The 15,939-nt window shown below is 39.8% G+C and overlaps 1 protein-coding gene across 1 annotated transcript in view; it reads right to left on the bottom strand.

The window, feature by feature from the left end:
- The window catches only part of Ccdc73 (coiled-coil domain containing 73), a 106,568-nt gene extending 91,363 nt beyond the window's left edge, over nucleotides 1–15,205 (bottom strand). The window contains exon 1 of the mRNA XM_021178832.2: nucleotides 15,034–15,205. The gene's annotated coding sequence lies outside the window, so the exon portion shown is untranslated. The remainder of the gene's footprint in view (nucleotides 1–15,033) is intronic.
- Between the last annotated feature and the right edge of the window lie 734 nt (nucleotides 15,206–15,939).

Below are 15,939 nucleotides of genomic sequence, written 5' to 3'. Positions count from 1 at the left end.
GAATGGGTGGGTAGGGAAGTGGGGGGCGCTATGGGGGACTTTTGGGATAGCATTGGAAATGTAATTGAGGAAAATATGTAATAAAAATTAAAAAAAAAAAAAGAAAAAAAAAGAAGAAGGGAAACAAGATTCAGATTGGTAAAAATCAAGAATGAATGAGGGAACATTGCTGATGCCATCTGCTGCCTGCATCCTGTTGCTCTACCTGAATAGAAGCTGTTTGTGAAGAGATAAAGAGGCTCTTCTAGTGTGACAACCCTAGAGTCTTGCATACCCATGACCTAGGAGCTAGACCAGAATCCTTGAGGTTAACAACTTCAGGTCTAAGAGTCAGAGGCCTACTACACCAGTTAGAAGCCAGCAAATTACTCTTCTAGACACAGCTAGAAGCTTATTGCCCTGGCCTTTAACCACCAGTGTACCTGACACTTGGCAGCTGTTGCCATCACCAGCTTCCAGTAGCAATAAGCAGCAAAAGCAGATGTTGACTGCTGTGTTACAATCCCAGGGGAAGACAGGGGTTGGGACTCTCAGCTACTACAATAGAACTATTATAGCACTCCTGCCTACAGTGTCAGAACAATTGGTCTTTGATAGCAGCTAGTGCTATAGCTCTCAGGCTTTGAGTTTTAGGACTTTGGCCCTTAAATCTTGGCACATCCCTGGGATTCTTCTGGCAATTGGAACCTGCAGTCTCTGGTATCTGTTCTGGCATCTCTGTTCTTCACTGTTTCTTCCCTGCTGCTCTGTGGAACTCCCCAGCCATGCTCTGGCCACTACTGCTACTACTGCCACCACTCCTCCTCCTGCCACCACCCCTGCTGCCACTGCTACCCCTGCAGCCACAACTACCACCACTACCCATGCTGCCTTTGCCACAGCTACCTATCTACTGTCATTGTCTCCATGATACCAACTCAGCCTGCTCTACTGATGATAAAGATCAAAAGAAGACAAGACGGCTTGAGAAAATCCTTTTAGTGGAATTAATATACACTAGCAGGAGGCAGTATAAGAGAGTATTCCCAGGATGACTTGAAAAGCAAAATCTGCTCATGTAGTCAGCTAGCGGATGTGTGGTAAGAGAGCTCTGCATCAGTCACTCTGCAGCCCTTCATGCAAACAGGGGATTGTGTTGGCCCCATTCTAAGGCTTCTGCTGGGTCACCATGGAAAGCACTCCCACACTGGCCTGGGTGAGAAAGGTGCTAAGAGTGCACTGAGGTTGGCAATGGCAAAAGGCCTGCCACAAGCTGTTTGAGCAGGTGCACTGTCTTCTGGAGTCACATAGAGGGTAGCTTACTGAGCACAGCCATAGAGTGTTCACAGCAGCTGCCATGAGGGAGTGCTGACAACTGCTGAAAAGGAGCTGCTTTGCTGAATATCTTCCAATCAAGGCAGAGAGGCACCACCCCACAGAATGTTCCAACAACTCTCAACTAAAATCAGCCCTCAGTATCCTAGCTTTTTAATGTAAAAATAAACATTCAAATGGATATTTATAATATCAGTAACATGAATAGTACCTTAACATTATTGAACACTGCTCTGCTCTGAGTTAAATGTCCATGGGCAGAACTGTATCATTTTATCCATCACATTACTACTAAAAAAAAAAAAATGTCAGCAATAAATGAGGTATTATAGACAAATGGGACAATTCCTCAAAGCAGATAAACTTCCCAGTTGACTCAAGACAAAAATCTACACAAACCTTTCATAAGTAAAAAGACTGAATTAGCGATCAGAAAATTTCTCACAAGAGAGAGATCTCAGGATCAGACTGTTTATTGGTAAAGTTTACCAAAAAAAATTTAAAAATAAATAATACCAATCCTTTACAAAACTTTTCAGAGAACAATAAGGAAGAAAACACTGCTAACTCATTTTACAAGCAAGTCAAATATTCCACAAGGATATTTAGTAAAACCCTAAGGCAACAGTCCTTAGAATAAGAGCATGTAAGTGCTCAATAAAAATGCTACCAAATACACAAAAGGAGTCACTCATGGTGACCAAGTAGGCTTTATCCTAAGAACACAAGATTGGCTTGATATGTTTTTTAAAAAATCATTTAATGTAATAAACCATATTGATGGGATAAAGAAAAAGACAATAAACAATAGGATTGTTTTAATAAATGTAAGAAAAGTGTGACAAAGTACAATATCTTCTCATGATAAAATTCTCAACAAGCTATGAATAGGCAGGAACTTCTGCCTTAGAGGGAGTCTATGAAAAGATGTCTGCTTTTGTCACCACTGACAGCATATGTTTATGATTTGAGTCAGAAATGCTACCTGCAGGCTCTTGTGTTGTAAAGCTTGGTTCCCAGCTGTGATACTTTGGGGATGAAGTTGTGGAACCTTTAGGAGGTAGAGCCCAGCTGCAGGACAAAACTCACTGTGGGATGGTCTTAAGGATCACAGCCCAACCCTGCTTTCTGGTCAATGTCAGTAAAATGCATACCAGAGGCAAGTTCCTGTCACCACATATGGAGACATGCCTACCCCACCACAATGGACAAAATCTTCTCAAACCAAAAGCCAAAATAAATTCTCCCTCCCTTAATTTGTTTCTTGTAAGATATTTGGTCATAGTAATCATAAAAGAAATTAATAAAATGCTGAATTACAAAAAGCTAAGAACTTTTCCTCTAAGAAAATGAACAGACTGGAGTCATCAAATTTTAAAATGTGTATAATTTAAAGAACATTATCAATAAAATAAAGACAATCTACAAAGTGAGAAAATTTTGCAAAGCATATATTTCACTAAAAACTATCATCTTGAATATATAATATCTTCGTATGATTAAGCAATAAAAGGCAAAACAGCCAAGGGATTAGAATCAAATTTCCTCCAAAATGCCCGCCCCCTTCTAGTCTTGCCAGTACTTGTCTATATTTGTGTGTGCTGAGCGTAACCAGTACCAACATGAAACACGTTTACTATCACTACTCGTTAAGATGATAGAAACCAAAACCACAAAGAGATACTATTCCAGATGTATTAAGATAGCATAATAAGGGGGCTGGAGAGATGGCTCAGCGGTTAAGAGCACCAACTGCTCTTCCAAATGTCGTGAATTCAAATCCCAGCAACCAAATGATGGTTCACAACCATCTATAATGAGATCTGATGCCCTCTTCTGGGGTTTCTGAAAACAGCTACAGAGAGCTAGCAAGGCCAGAACAAGAAGAAAAAGTGTCTGAAGACAGCTACAGTATACTTACATATAATAAATAAATAAATCTTTAAAAAAAAAAAAGATGGCATAATAGAAGAGAGAGAGAGAGATAGCTCAGTAGCAGAGTGCTGGCCTAGCATGTGTGAGGCCCTAAGTTCAACCAAAGGAAAACCTCCCCAATGCACATGCAAGACACATATTCATCAAACACACACATACACACACACACACACACACACAAATATAGATGCTAACAAGTACTGGCAAGATTAGGAGAACTTAGAATCACTTATGTTGCTTATGGAAATATGAAATCATTGAGCCACTCTGAAAAACAGTTCAGAGGATAAATGTTGAGATAGCATGACCCAGAATTCTACCTCTAGGCATAAGCCCAGTTAAAATGAAAATATATATCAAAAAATTGTACATGAGTGTTCATGGCAGCATTAGTCTCAATAAGTCACAGAAAAATCACAATAAGTCACAATAAAAATTTCAAAATTAAAAATACCAAATGTCCAGTAATTAATGGATAAAAAATAACAAAATGCAACATGTCTATATAGTGGCCATAAAAAATAATAAAGTGCATGCTATAAGATGGATGAGCCTCAACAACATTTTGCTGAATAAAAGAAAGTAAACACAAAAGGACATGTGTCATTTGATTCTGTTTACATGAAGCATCTGGAATTGGCAAACCTAGGGCAGAGGAGAGGCAGGAATAGGAACACAGTTTCTTTTTTGGGATGATAGAATGCTCTGGAATTTGATAGTAGTGGGTGGTAGTTTCACAACTTTCAGAATTTACTACAAAACTAATGAGTTGTATGTTTTTAAAGGGTGAATTTCACAGAGTTACAAGTTTGTTTCAGGAAAAGAATAAGATATGTACTCACTTATAAGTGGATATTATCTGTTAAGTAAAAAATAATCAGACTACAATCCACAGACCCAGAGAGGATAGAGTTTGTTTGTTTGTTTTTCGAGACAGGCTTTCTCTGTATAGCCCTAGCTGTCCTGGAACTCACTTTGTAGACCAGGCTGGCCTCAAACTCAAAAATCCACTTGCCTCTGCCTCCCAAGTGCTGGGATAAAGGCATGCGCCACCACTGCCCGACCAGAGAGGATAGATAAAGAGGAGAGGTCTACGGAGAGACTCATGGATCTTCCTGGGAAGGGGAAATAGATTTTAGGGAGAGACTGTGGGTGATATTAAAACCTAGTGCTGTGGCAACGGCTGTCTTCTGTAACCAGGCCAGGCTTCTAATGGTGGGACTGAGACACCAATCCAGCCTCAAAACCTTCAGCCCACAACCTGTCCTGCCTGCAAGATGCACTGGGGCAATGGTGGCTCAGAGCTTGTGGGAGTGGCCGACTGATGACTGGTCTAAGGAGACCCAAACCACAAGGGAGCCCAAGCCCAACACTGCCTGGATGGCCATGACCGGGAAGCTGGATGCCTCAGAGACCTGGGGTAGAACCAAAATTACTGATTTAAAAAAAAAAAAAAGTCAATGAAATGGTTCCTAATGATATTCTACTATACTCATAGCTCGGTGCCTAGCCCAATCATAATCAGAGAGGCTTCCTCCAGCAGCTGATGGGAGCAGATGCAGAGATCAACAGCTAAACATCAGGTGGGGCTCTGGGAACCCTGCAGAAGTGGGAAGAAAGGATTGTAGGAGCCTGAGGAGTTGAAGAGAACCAGAATACAACCCACAGCATCAACCAAGCAGGACCCACGGGGCTCTCAAAGACTGAAGTGGCAACGGCAGAACCAGCATGAGTCTGCACTAGGATGAGCTAGTTGTTAAGTTGGGTCTCTACTGTACTCCTAACGGTGAGAGTAGGGTTCTCTATGATTCTTTTGCCTGCTCGTAGGAACCTTTTCCTCCTAGTGGGCTCCCTCATCCAGCCTTGTCATGAGGATCTGTGGCCTAGTCTTATTGTAACTTGTTATGCCATGTTCATTTTATGCTCCTGGGAGGTCTTCCCTTTTCTGAAGGGAAACAGAAGAGGAGTGAATTTGAGGGAGTGGGGAGGTGAGGAGGGATTAGGAGGAGGGAACAAAAGGAAGGCTGTGGTTGGGATGTATTGTATGAGAGAAGAAAAAAGGAAAAAAAAAGAATTTAAAAAGAGAGGCTAATGAGAAGGTTCAGACGTTAGAGCACCTGCTGACTTGCAGAGGACCCAGGTTCAGTTCCCAGCACCCACATGGTGGCTCACAGCCATCTGCAACTCCAGTTCCAGGGGATCTAGCATTCTTCTGACCTCTGAGCACCGGGCACACTGACTATGCACAGACTAAACATAAACTCAAAGTACTACACACAAAATAAAATAGTTTTAAATGAATGAAAAAAGAAAAAAATTTAAAAGACCTTTTTAAAAAAGAAAAAAACCAAGGTCTCACTATGTGGCTCCAGCTGGACTGGAATTCATGGAGATATACCTGCCTCTGCCTCTCAAGTGCTGGGATTAAAGGCGTGCACTATCACTGCCATATCTGGCTAAATAAGACATTTTCATAAGGAAAAATGCACCTTTTTTCAGAGAAAAGGAGAGAAAACATTTGACAGAACTTCACCTCGCAAAAGAATTTCAACAGAGTGAAACCACTCTGAGATGAAAGGTTGAAATGTTTTGTAGGGATGAGGAACAGACGACGTGACGGTAAACACAGCAGCAGCCCTACCTCTGGTCTATCAGCACCACGTGAAGGTGAGGTAAGCAGAAACTCAGTAGTGCATTCCAAAGACACACTTTGTTCCATATATATGAAATGTCCACAATAGGCGCCCACAGACACACAACATACATCAGTGGGTGCTGGAGGTAAGGTGGGATCATAGGGGATTGGGACTGCCTAGCAATGGGTGTGGGGTTTCTTTGAAGGAAATGTTCTACAACTGATTGTGGTGATAGTTACACAACTGGGAATACACTAGAAATAATTGAACTGCACACTTCCAATGAACTATACAACATGAAAGATTAATCTTAATAAAGCTTTGTTTCTTTTTTGCGGAAGCACACTGTAAAAACATCGTGAAACACTGAGGGAAGACTAATCAACAGGTTTCACTACTGGCTCATCAGGTAACAAAACTAGAATTCACTGGTGATTTCTCCCTCCACAGTAACAAAACATGTTAATATGTAGACATGTTTTCTCCAAGATTTTCATCTTCTCTAGGGAATTCTCCATTATTCTCAAGTGAAGGAGAGGGTAAAGTGCAGTACACATTCAGACAGACACACGGACGCTAGCACGTAAGAGTTCAGTGACACTACTTTTATCTTCACCATTTTACTGATCTTATATATCATGAACATTGTGAGTTTTTTAAGTAGCTTTTCAAAAGCTCACAATATAAATCTGTATTTTGTTGCAATTTAAGAGCTATAAAGGCTTTTCTATCTTTGAAGGTATTTATTAAAAATTACATCTTAAATACTCTACAATGAAAAGTAAGTTAGCCTAGAATCCTGATAGGGGTCAGAGTAATAACACAAAATGGACAAATTACACTGTCATTCACTTAAATTATTTAAGTTATTTAATTTGACCTGTAGATAGTCTCTTGTCTTCTCATCATGCCTGACTTTTAAGTGGGAGGTCTTCATTCATGATGATCCTTTAATGGAAGCAAAGCTTTCTCCATTTAACCCATGCTGTTATCAATCATGTACAGGGATAAATGAGCCTCTAAGATTTTGCCAGTATCACAAATGACACTGTGACCTGAGGCCAACATCTTTATTTGCTTCTCCAGTGATTCACTTCAGCAGATATTAACCAATTTTATAATCCATGAAAGGCAAAATTAAAGGACACCATCCATAAAACAGAATAATTCCTATCAGCAACAAAGTGATGTGTGTATTATCTTATAAATTATATGGCCATACAGTGTGGAAATGTAATGAAGTAAAGATGGTAATAATCAAATGCCTGGGGCAAACGCTAATATGCATTTAATCACACAGCATGAAGCCATTTGTCACTACAGTTGAAAGCGTGTGTACATAAAACACGTGAGTCACATCCTTATTGTTATACTATAACGGCATCAATTTCACACTATCTTTTCACATAATAACAATCACTAGGCTTTGACATTAACTAAAATTCTCAAAGAATAAAAATAAAATTGCCAACAATTTCTTCATAAATACAAGACACAACTTGAATTTTCAATCACTAAAATATTTTTCCTAAAAATTCTTTGTTAAACAACTATCACTTCCAGATTTCTTACATGTGCCCTAGGCTGACTGCAGCACACTTCCCTTCACTCTTAGGAACGTCAAGTCCACCTGATAAATATGTCTCCCTTATAAATAACTGTTAAAATAATACTTAACTACCAAATATGGGTCCCATTTGCCATAAAAAGTGAAATCTGGTGCAGAACTAATCACTTATCATGCATAAGCTGGTGAGATGTGTACACTGAAAAAGATCTGTGACTTAAAATCATACATACATATGTGTACATAAATACAGGCTACCAGGCAATGGTGGTCCATGGCTTTAATTCCAGCACTTGGGAGGCAGCTGGAGACCAGCCTGATCTACAGAGTAGGTTCCAGAACAATCAGGGCTACACGAGAAACCTGCCTTGAAACAAACAAAACCCAAAACCCATAAACCCTAATTATCTAATCTTGGGTGGATGGCAGCAATACTCGATGGACCCATCCTAAATCTGTCCTGTAATCTAATAGATTATAAACATTCCATTTCTAAGGCCCCTCTGCAAGTGCAGAGCTTGAAGCCCTCTGCAAAGCTGGCTGCATTACACTCCCCACACTCTGTCTTACGCTTGCAATAACTGTCTTAGCTATTATTTTCTAAATTTTTATCAATAACCAGATCTTATTCACTTTTGGATTCTCACATCAAATATAATAATTTACAAAAGGCAGGCATTTAATTACTAATTGATGAGCTGCATATTACACTGGAGGACATATAATATCACACTTTGGAAAAGGTGATAAAAGACATTTGGAAGCCATAAGCCAAAGAAAGGTAGCATATACAACCAGAGTGAGTCTAAGAGCACTGGTTTTTCAATAGACAAGTTTTGTTTTTGTTGTTGTTGTTGTTTGGTTTGGTTTTGATTGGTTGGTTGATTGGCTGGTTTTTGAGACAGGATTTCTCTGTGTAGCTCTGTAGACCAGCCTAGCCTCAAAATCACAGAGATTAGATTGCCTATACCTCCTGAGTATAGGCAATACTGAATTTAAGATTAAAGGTGTGTGCTACCACTGCCTGGCTTCTTTTTTAACACAATTTTTAATGTATTTTTATTTTATGTGTATGTGTAAGTAGCTGTGTGCATGTTTATACATCACATGCATACATCATGCCAGAGGCATCAGATCCCCTAGAGCTGGAGTTACAGCAGTTCACAAAATACCTGTTTTGAATACCAGACCTGGATCTTTTGCAAGAATAACAAGTGCTAATATCCACTAAGCCATCTCTCCAGTTCCCAAATAATTGTTTTTTTAAAGAAAGTATGAAGTTTAAAACAAAAACCTGGAAAGAAAGTTACTTGACAACCAATTATACTATAAAGGATATGGAAGAGTATCTACATAGAGATTTTATTTTCTTTTTACTTTATTTTGTGATAGACACATGCTGTTTTGCCTAGGCTGGTCCTGAAGTCCTAGGCTCAAGTGACTATCTTGTCTCTCCTTGTCAAGGAGTTAGAACTACAAGCTGCATGCTACCATGCATTTGTTTTGTTTTGTTTTTTGTTTTGCTGGTGATACAGGTGGTAGCAGTAGTGCCCACTGAGGTAGAGACTGCACCTAGGGCCTCATGCATGCTAGGCAGATATTCTACAAGTAATCTACACTTCTAGCTTTGTGTGTGTGTGTGTGTGTGTGTGTGTGTGTGTGTGTGTGTGTGTTTAAATCACACTTCATTATAAAGATATTAGAGGAAGATAGAATAATTCACTAAATCTTTCTGCTTTTAGAAACAAGTCACACAAATTTCAGTTGATGACCTCTACCAGAAAGGTATTTACAATTTAGAAACGGTAATGGATATGTTCAGGTCAGTGTGCGCGAAGACATAACAGACCAGGTGTTCTATAAAAGACAGAGTGAGCTATGCTTGGTGGCACAAACCTTTAATCCCAGCACCTGAGAGGAAGGCAGAGACAGATGGATCTCTGTGAGTTTGGGAGTTCCAGGACAGCCAGGTCTGTGTAGAAAGAACCTAGAAATTACCAAAGGTAGTAGTGGTGCATGCCTTTAATCCCAGAACTTGAGAGGCAAGAGGAAGGACGATCTCTGTGAATTCGAGGCCAGTCTGATCTACAGAGCTCATTCCAGAACAGTCAAGGCTACACAGAGAAACCCTGTCTCAAAAATACAAAGATGGGGGAGGTGGAAGAGAAAGAGGAGGAGGAGGAAGAGGAAGAGGAGGAGGAGGAGGAGGAGGAAGAGGAGGAGGAGGAGGAGGGAAGCCCCACCCAAGGCAAACAGAGTAGGCAAACAAGTTAACAAGAGGAGGCCATTCTATCTAAGCATCCAGAGACCCTATGCTCCCCACCTCAGTCACCTCATCTGCAAAATGAAGATGGCCCAGTACATTTATTTTTTTATTGTGTGTCTGTGAACATACTGATGTATTGCAAAAACTAATTATAAAAAGGACACCAAAATAGATTAAATGGTGACTGTCACAACATTCTGATTTTACTAAGATATGGAAAAAGAGACTTGAGACCACAAAAGAGTTCAAGAAATAATTATTGTAGAAAGATTTTCATATAGACATTAAGGAGAAGGGAATCAAATTTGTCTGAAGGATAGAAACATACTGTTAACTAACATTTATTTAGAGATTCAAGACCATTAGTAATTATTTTACAAAATAAGACATAAAACAAGACATAAAAATGAGATACAAGGGAGAGGTTTAAGACCGTAAGCAATCAAGAGGAGAGAGGATAAAGCAGAAACTCAACGATTTACATCTTCTAAAAAGAATCAGTAAACATTAAACAATTAAAAAACAAAATGGAGAATAATCAAAGAAGCAAGATCTAACAACTGTCTAGAGGAATATAAACGAATGCTGAGCTTTGTGGCAAGGGGTGGGGGTGTACTTTTCCCTTCCTTAGCAAGCAAAGTAGATAAGCTAAAACCTCCAAAATTCCAAGATCACTGAAACTGCAAAAAGGAATAGATTATAAAACTCCGTGTAAACCTAGCCAGGCTGCCCAGAAAGCTGGGAGATTGAGAGCTTGAGGCCAGCCATGACAGCAAAAGAGGATAAACCTGACATGGGGGGTGGGGAGCAAAGGCTTGCTCTGTGTAGCCCTTGCTGTCCTGGAACTCCCTGAACCAGGCTGACCTCAAACACACAGAGATCCACCTGCCTCTTCCTTCAGAGCGCTGGGATTAAAAGCATGCCCCACCATGACCCATCTTAAACCTAATCTTCAAAAACCTGAACTAAGGAGAATCTTAAACCCTAAATTATTAATATAAGCAAATAATGGAAACAAAGAAAAAATAATTCATTCAGTGACCAGAGATGGCTCAGAGTTTAAGAGCACTCTTCCAGAAGAACCAGGCTCAGTTCCCAGCACCCACATGGCAGCTCACAAACACCTATATCTCCAGTTCCAGGAGTTCCAACACCTTACCTCTGAAGGCACAGGCATACACATGGTACGCATACATACATATACACATACATACACACACACACACACACACACAGGCAAAGAACCTTACACATAAAATAAAATACTAAAACTAAAAACAGATATAAAAAAATATAGAAGTTGAATTTAGTGGGAAAAGTCTATAATCTGCTCCTCAGGAGACTGAGGCAGGGGAATCTTAAGTTCAAGGATAACCTGAGTTGCATGAGAGAATTTGAGGCCAGCCCAAGCTAACCAGCAAAACTTAGTCTAAAAATAAATAATCAAGCAGACAGATAAGCAGGCTGACTTACCTGTTTTCAAGGTATTCTAAGAAAGGAATAGAGACACACATATATAATTATAACAAGCTGGGCTGCGGTGACATACATCTTTAATCCCAGAACTCAGGAAGCAGAGACAGGCAGATTTCTGTGAGGTCAAGGACCAGCATGGTCTACAGAGAGAGTTCCAGGTTTATTCACTGATTATATAGAAGTAGGAAACAAATCTTGAAAACACAGTAGATATTTGATAAATATTTAAATTACTGTGTTTCAAAAATTATAAAAAACCATTATGAGATTCTTGAAAAATTGCACTTGTAAGTTTTGTGAGGGGCAGAGATTTAACATAAATTTTAGAAATGTAAAGATAAACATAAAATCTGAAATGTGTACAGATATGAAGGAGCTGAAAGCTTTCTCCATATGAGGATAAAATGAACCATAATAATATGAGCTAAGCTACTAAAGGTACTGTCAAGTTCCTAAGCCAATACTGTGAGAATTCTAGTCTACAAAACTGTTCAATTTCTTCGTCTCACTATTGGCCTAAGTTGATTATCTAGAATAATTTCCCACTAAGTAACATTGTTCTCACCTATCTGTTACCAGAACTGACAGAAAATTTGTCAGAAAGTATCAACCAAACATCATTCACTTCCTTCAACTGTAGTCCTTCATACATTTTCCAACATGTGTTCCATTCACGAATTCACAAAATACAGTGCAGTAAAACTGCAGGATATGATCCATTCCTAAGTCAAGAAATCAGTGTAGGCAGCTAAAGAGATGGCTCAGTGGTTACAAACACTGGCTGCTTGTCTGGAGCACCTGTTTTCAATTCCTAGCACCCTCATGGAAGCTTACAAAGTCTGCAACTCCAGTTCCAAAGGGATCTGACCCCCCATAGATGGCCTCTATGGGTACTGCATGAACCTGGTATACATACATACAGCAAAACACCCACACACACAATATAAAAATAAATGTCAAAAATAAAAATCAATCAATGTAATAGGCCTTGATAAGTCTTCTTTTAATGAAAGTATATACAAAAATAAAATAGAAACAATGGCCTGCACGTAAAGAGGCCTTTTGGTGTTTTAGTGCTAAGGATATAAGCTTCTACCAATGAGCTAAGCCCTCAACTTCTAATGGTTCTTCTTTTTTTCTCTCTTGACACAGGGTCTAATGTAGAATAGCCTCAATATGCAGCAGAAACTGGCCTTGAACTCCGGCTCCTCCTGCCTAGACTGCTGAGACTGAAGGTATGTGTTATCAAACCTGACTCTAAAGTGTATTCATTCATTCATTCATTCATTCATTGAGACAGGGTCTCTCTATATCCTCATTGTCCTGGAACTCACTATGTAGAAATTCACCTACTAGAATTAAAGGCATGCACCACCATGCCCAATCCTAAAATATAGTTCTTTTTTTTTTTTTTTTTTTTTTTTTTTTTTTTTGGTTTTTCGAGACAGGGTTTCTCTGTGTAGCCCTGGCTGTCCTGGAACTCACTCTGTAGACCAGGCTGGCCTGGAACTCAGAAATCCACCTGCCTCTCCCTCCGGAGTGCTAGGATTAAAGGCATGTGCCACCAACGCCCGGCTAAAATATAGTTCTTAATATGAGCTGTAATCTACAAAATTTAGGAACACTGTGAGTTTAATAGGAAATTGGGTTTATTATGTTCCTTTACTGGAGGATATCTTAAAGCCTTTGGTGACTTCCAAGGACCTTTTATGAAGCATCTCACAGGACTAATGCTTCTTAGAACACACATAACTGTCTTGGGACATGTTAAAAATGCTTACCGCACACTTGGTTTAAAAAAAAAAAAAAAAAAACAGAGTATTGCCAGAAGAGTCAAGAAAAAATCTAGAACTTTCACTGGATATTTATATACTTCTATGAATTTCTGCAATCTGCTTAAAATACTCTGCAAAATAACATTTGTACAAATAAGTTTAAATGCTTGTACCAATCAAGTTTCTTATCTGAAGTGTGAGCCTTCAGAGAATGGGTACACATGACAGCTTTAGTTAGGTTAGCATGAGTAGTGTTTAAGCACATGAGTTCTCATTCTGGCTCTGTCACTTATTGGCTATGACGTGCCAATAAATGGTCTTTGTTGTTATTTAATCTTTTTCCTTATGTGATAAATGAAGAATAAAAAGCAATGTCCTAGAGCCTAGAATTTTTATGATTGAGATATGTACATAATCATTCGGTCAGGTCCCGGCATGGTAAGAAGCATTCAGCATATGATATTCATTACTGTCGGGTTAACACTACTAGCACAGCATCAGTCTGCTTATGACATGCAGAGCTCAAGAAACTGAAAGCACTGCGCTGAAAGCACTGTGCTGCCGCCTAGTGGGCACTATGGCCTAAAACCAACGCAGCAACCAAACCTACTCTCAAGTCATGAAAACAGACTTCATAAGTCACCAAGTTATACAAGCGATTTTCCAAAGCACATTAACAACCTCAGACTAACCCATAAACCAAAGGAGTATTATCAATAGTCAAACTGGCTGAAGAGCTGAAACGGATTAGAGAATATGTTCTACCGCACAGTGTTTACTGATTTCTTTTCTCCTTAAGGTATAAAAGAAAGATAGTCATAGGCATTTGTCACAACTAAGACAAAAGAGAAAATGACCAAATATCACTGAAGCCCAGTTCCTCTCTCAATGAATGACTCTTAACGGACTCCACATGGTTGAAACAGAAGGTAGCAATTAAATACAGGATCCCATAAACTCTTTGACAGTTCACACTCACTTTTTTCGAAAATTCTACACGAGGTAGAAGATCAGAATTATGTATGAAGAATTTAAACCCATAATTCAATTCAGCATCATAGGAATTAAGAAGACAGTTTTTTGTTTTGTTGTGTGGGTTTTTTTGTTGTTGTTGTTTTGTTTTTGGTTGGGCGGGGATGTAATTTTTGTTTATTGTTGTTTTTCAAGACAGGGTCTCTGTATAGCCCTGTCCTCGAACTAACCCTGTAAACCAGGCTGGCCTCGAACATTCATCCACCTGCCTCTGCCTCCCGAGTGCTGGGATTAAAGATGTTTGCCACCACTGCTTGGCTGAAGACAGAAATTTTATTCCCAGCAAATTTCCATTTAAATCTATCTGTAAAAAGCACACATGAAGAATAAATAATACTGTCAAATTCCTGCATTCTGAGGCTCAGGCAGGAGGAAAAAAGATTTGGACGTCCTCCTGCACTACATACAAAACTCAAAATCTGACAGAATAAAATTACCAGAAGAAATACGGAAAATCTAAAAATTTCTTTGAATATTTACATACTTCCATGATTTGAAGTTATATTTTTTCCCTATACTTGAACTGTTCTGTAAAGTAATACCCACCAATTCACTAAATTTTTAAAATGTGACAAAATGTCAGGCAGTGGTGGCGCACTCCTTTAATCCCAGCACTTGGGAGGCAGAGGCAGGAGGATTTCTGAGTTCGAAGCCAGCCTGGTCTACAGAGTGAGTTCCAGGACAGCCAGGCCTACAACAGAGAAACCCTGTCTCTGAGCAGTCGACTCCGTTAAAACTTTTGACAAGGGTGTCCAACATTATAACGCTGTATTCATAACGTAAATGTGGGTCAAACAAAAGCAAACACCCTAAAGCACACAACCCAATTAAGAAAACGCAAGCGCCAGGAGTGGAGGTGCACGCCTTTAATCCCAGCACTCGGGAGGCAGAGGCAGGCGGATTTCTGAGTTCGAGGCCAGCCTGGTCTACAAAGTGAGTTCCAGGACAGCCNAAACCCTGTCTCGAAAAACCAAAAAAAAAAAAAAAAAAAAAGAAAAGAAAACGCAAGCATCGTATTACCAACCAGCAGACCTGATGGGTGGCGCCCGTGGTGGAAGTCTAGACACACCCGAAGGAGACTTGAGGGTGACCAGGCCTGGGGAAATCAGCACGAGGATTTGGTGGGACACCTGAGGTCCAGGGCGACCTTGGTAAGAACACTGGGTGAAAATATTAGAGCGACCTCAAACAGCGCTCAACGCAGAGCCTGAGTTACCTCAGCGAAGACCGCTCAGTGCTCAGCACTTCCGGGTCATCTTCCCCTACCCAAAGGCGCTTCCGGTTTTCAGTCCACATTTGTGCCGCTACCTTTAAGGAATTGGAGCGGACGTATGTTTGTTTTTCTTTTTCAAGACAGGGCTCTTCTTTGTAGCCCTGTTTGTTCTGAAACTCACTCTGTAAACCAGGCTGGCTTCGAAATTGGAGATCTGCCAACCTCTGCCTCCCGAATGCTGGGAGGACCACCACTGCCGCCCTGCGTATTATTTGGAGGGGGGGGGGGTTGGGACAGTGTCTTACTATGTAGCCTTGGCTGCCTGAAACTCACAGAGATCCGCCTACCTGTCCCTACATCCAAATTATTGGAATTAAAAAATTGAATTAAAGGACTATGCCACCATGTTCTGTTATGTTCGTTTTAAATAGCCTTTGGAACAATTTAAAAGCAAACAATAACAAAAAATACCAACCAGTGTTATTGATTAGGAACAATGAACACTGTAAGAATAAGAAGGAGGAGGTGCCTATCCATTTAATACCTTATGATTTTGGATGTTTGATGTGTTTGATGTTCATGAATATGTTATTCATCAAGAAGACAATGTAGTTTTTTATTTGTTTTTTAAGCAAAATATTACATAGAAAAGGAAATGTAGGGAGCAACAAGATGGCTCTAAAGGTGAAGTCACCTGCTACCAGACCTGACGACCTCTTAGTTCT

The sequence above is a fragment of the Mus caroli genome, chromosome 2 (assembly GCF_900094665.2).
Source record: "Mus caroli chromosome 2, CAROLI_EIJ_v1.1, whole genome shotgun sequence".
Classification (NCBI taxonomy): domain Eukaryota; kingdom Metazoa; phylum Chordata; class Mammalia; order Rodentia; family Muridae; genus Mus; species Mus caroli.
This window is presented reverse-complemented; position numbering and strand designations above follow the sequence as displayed.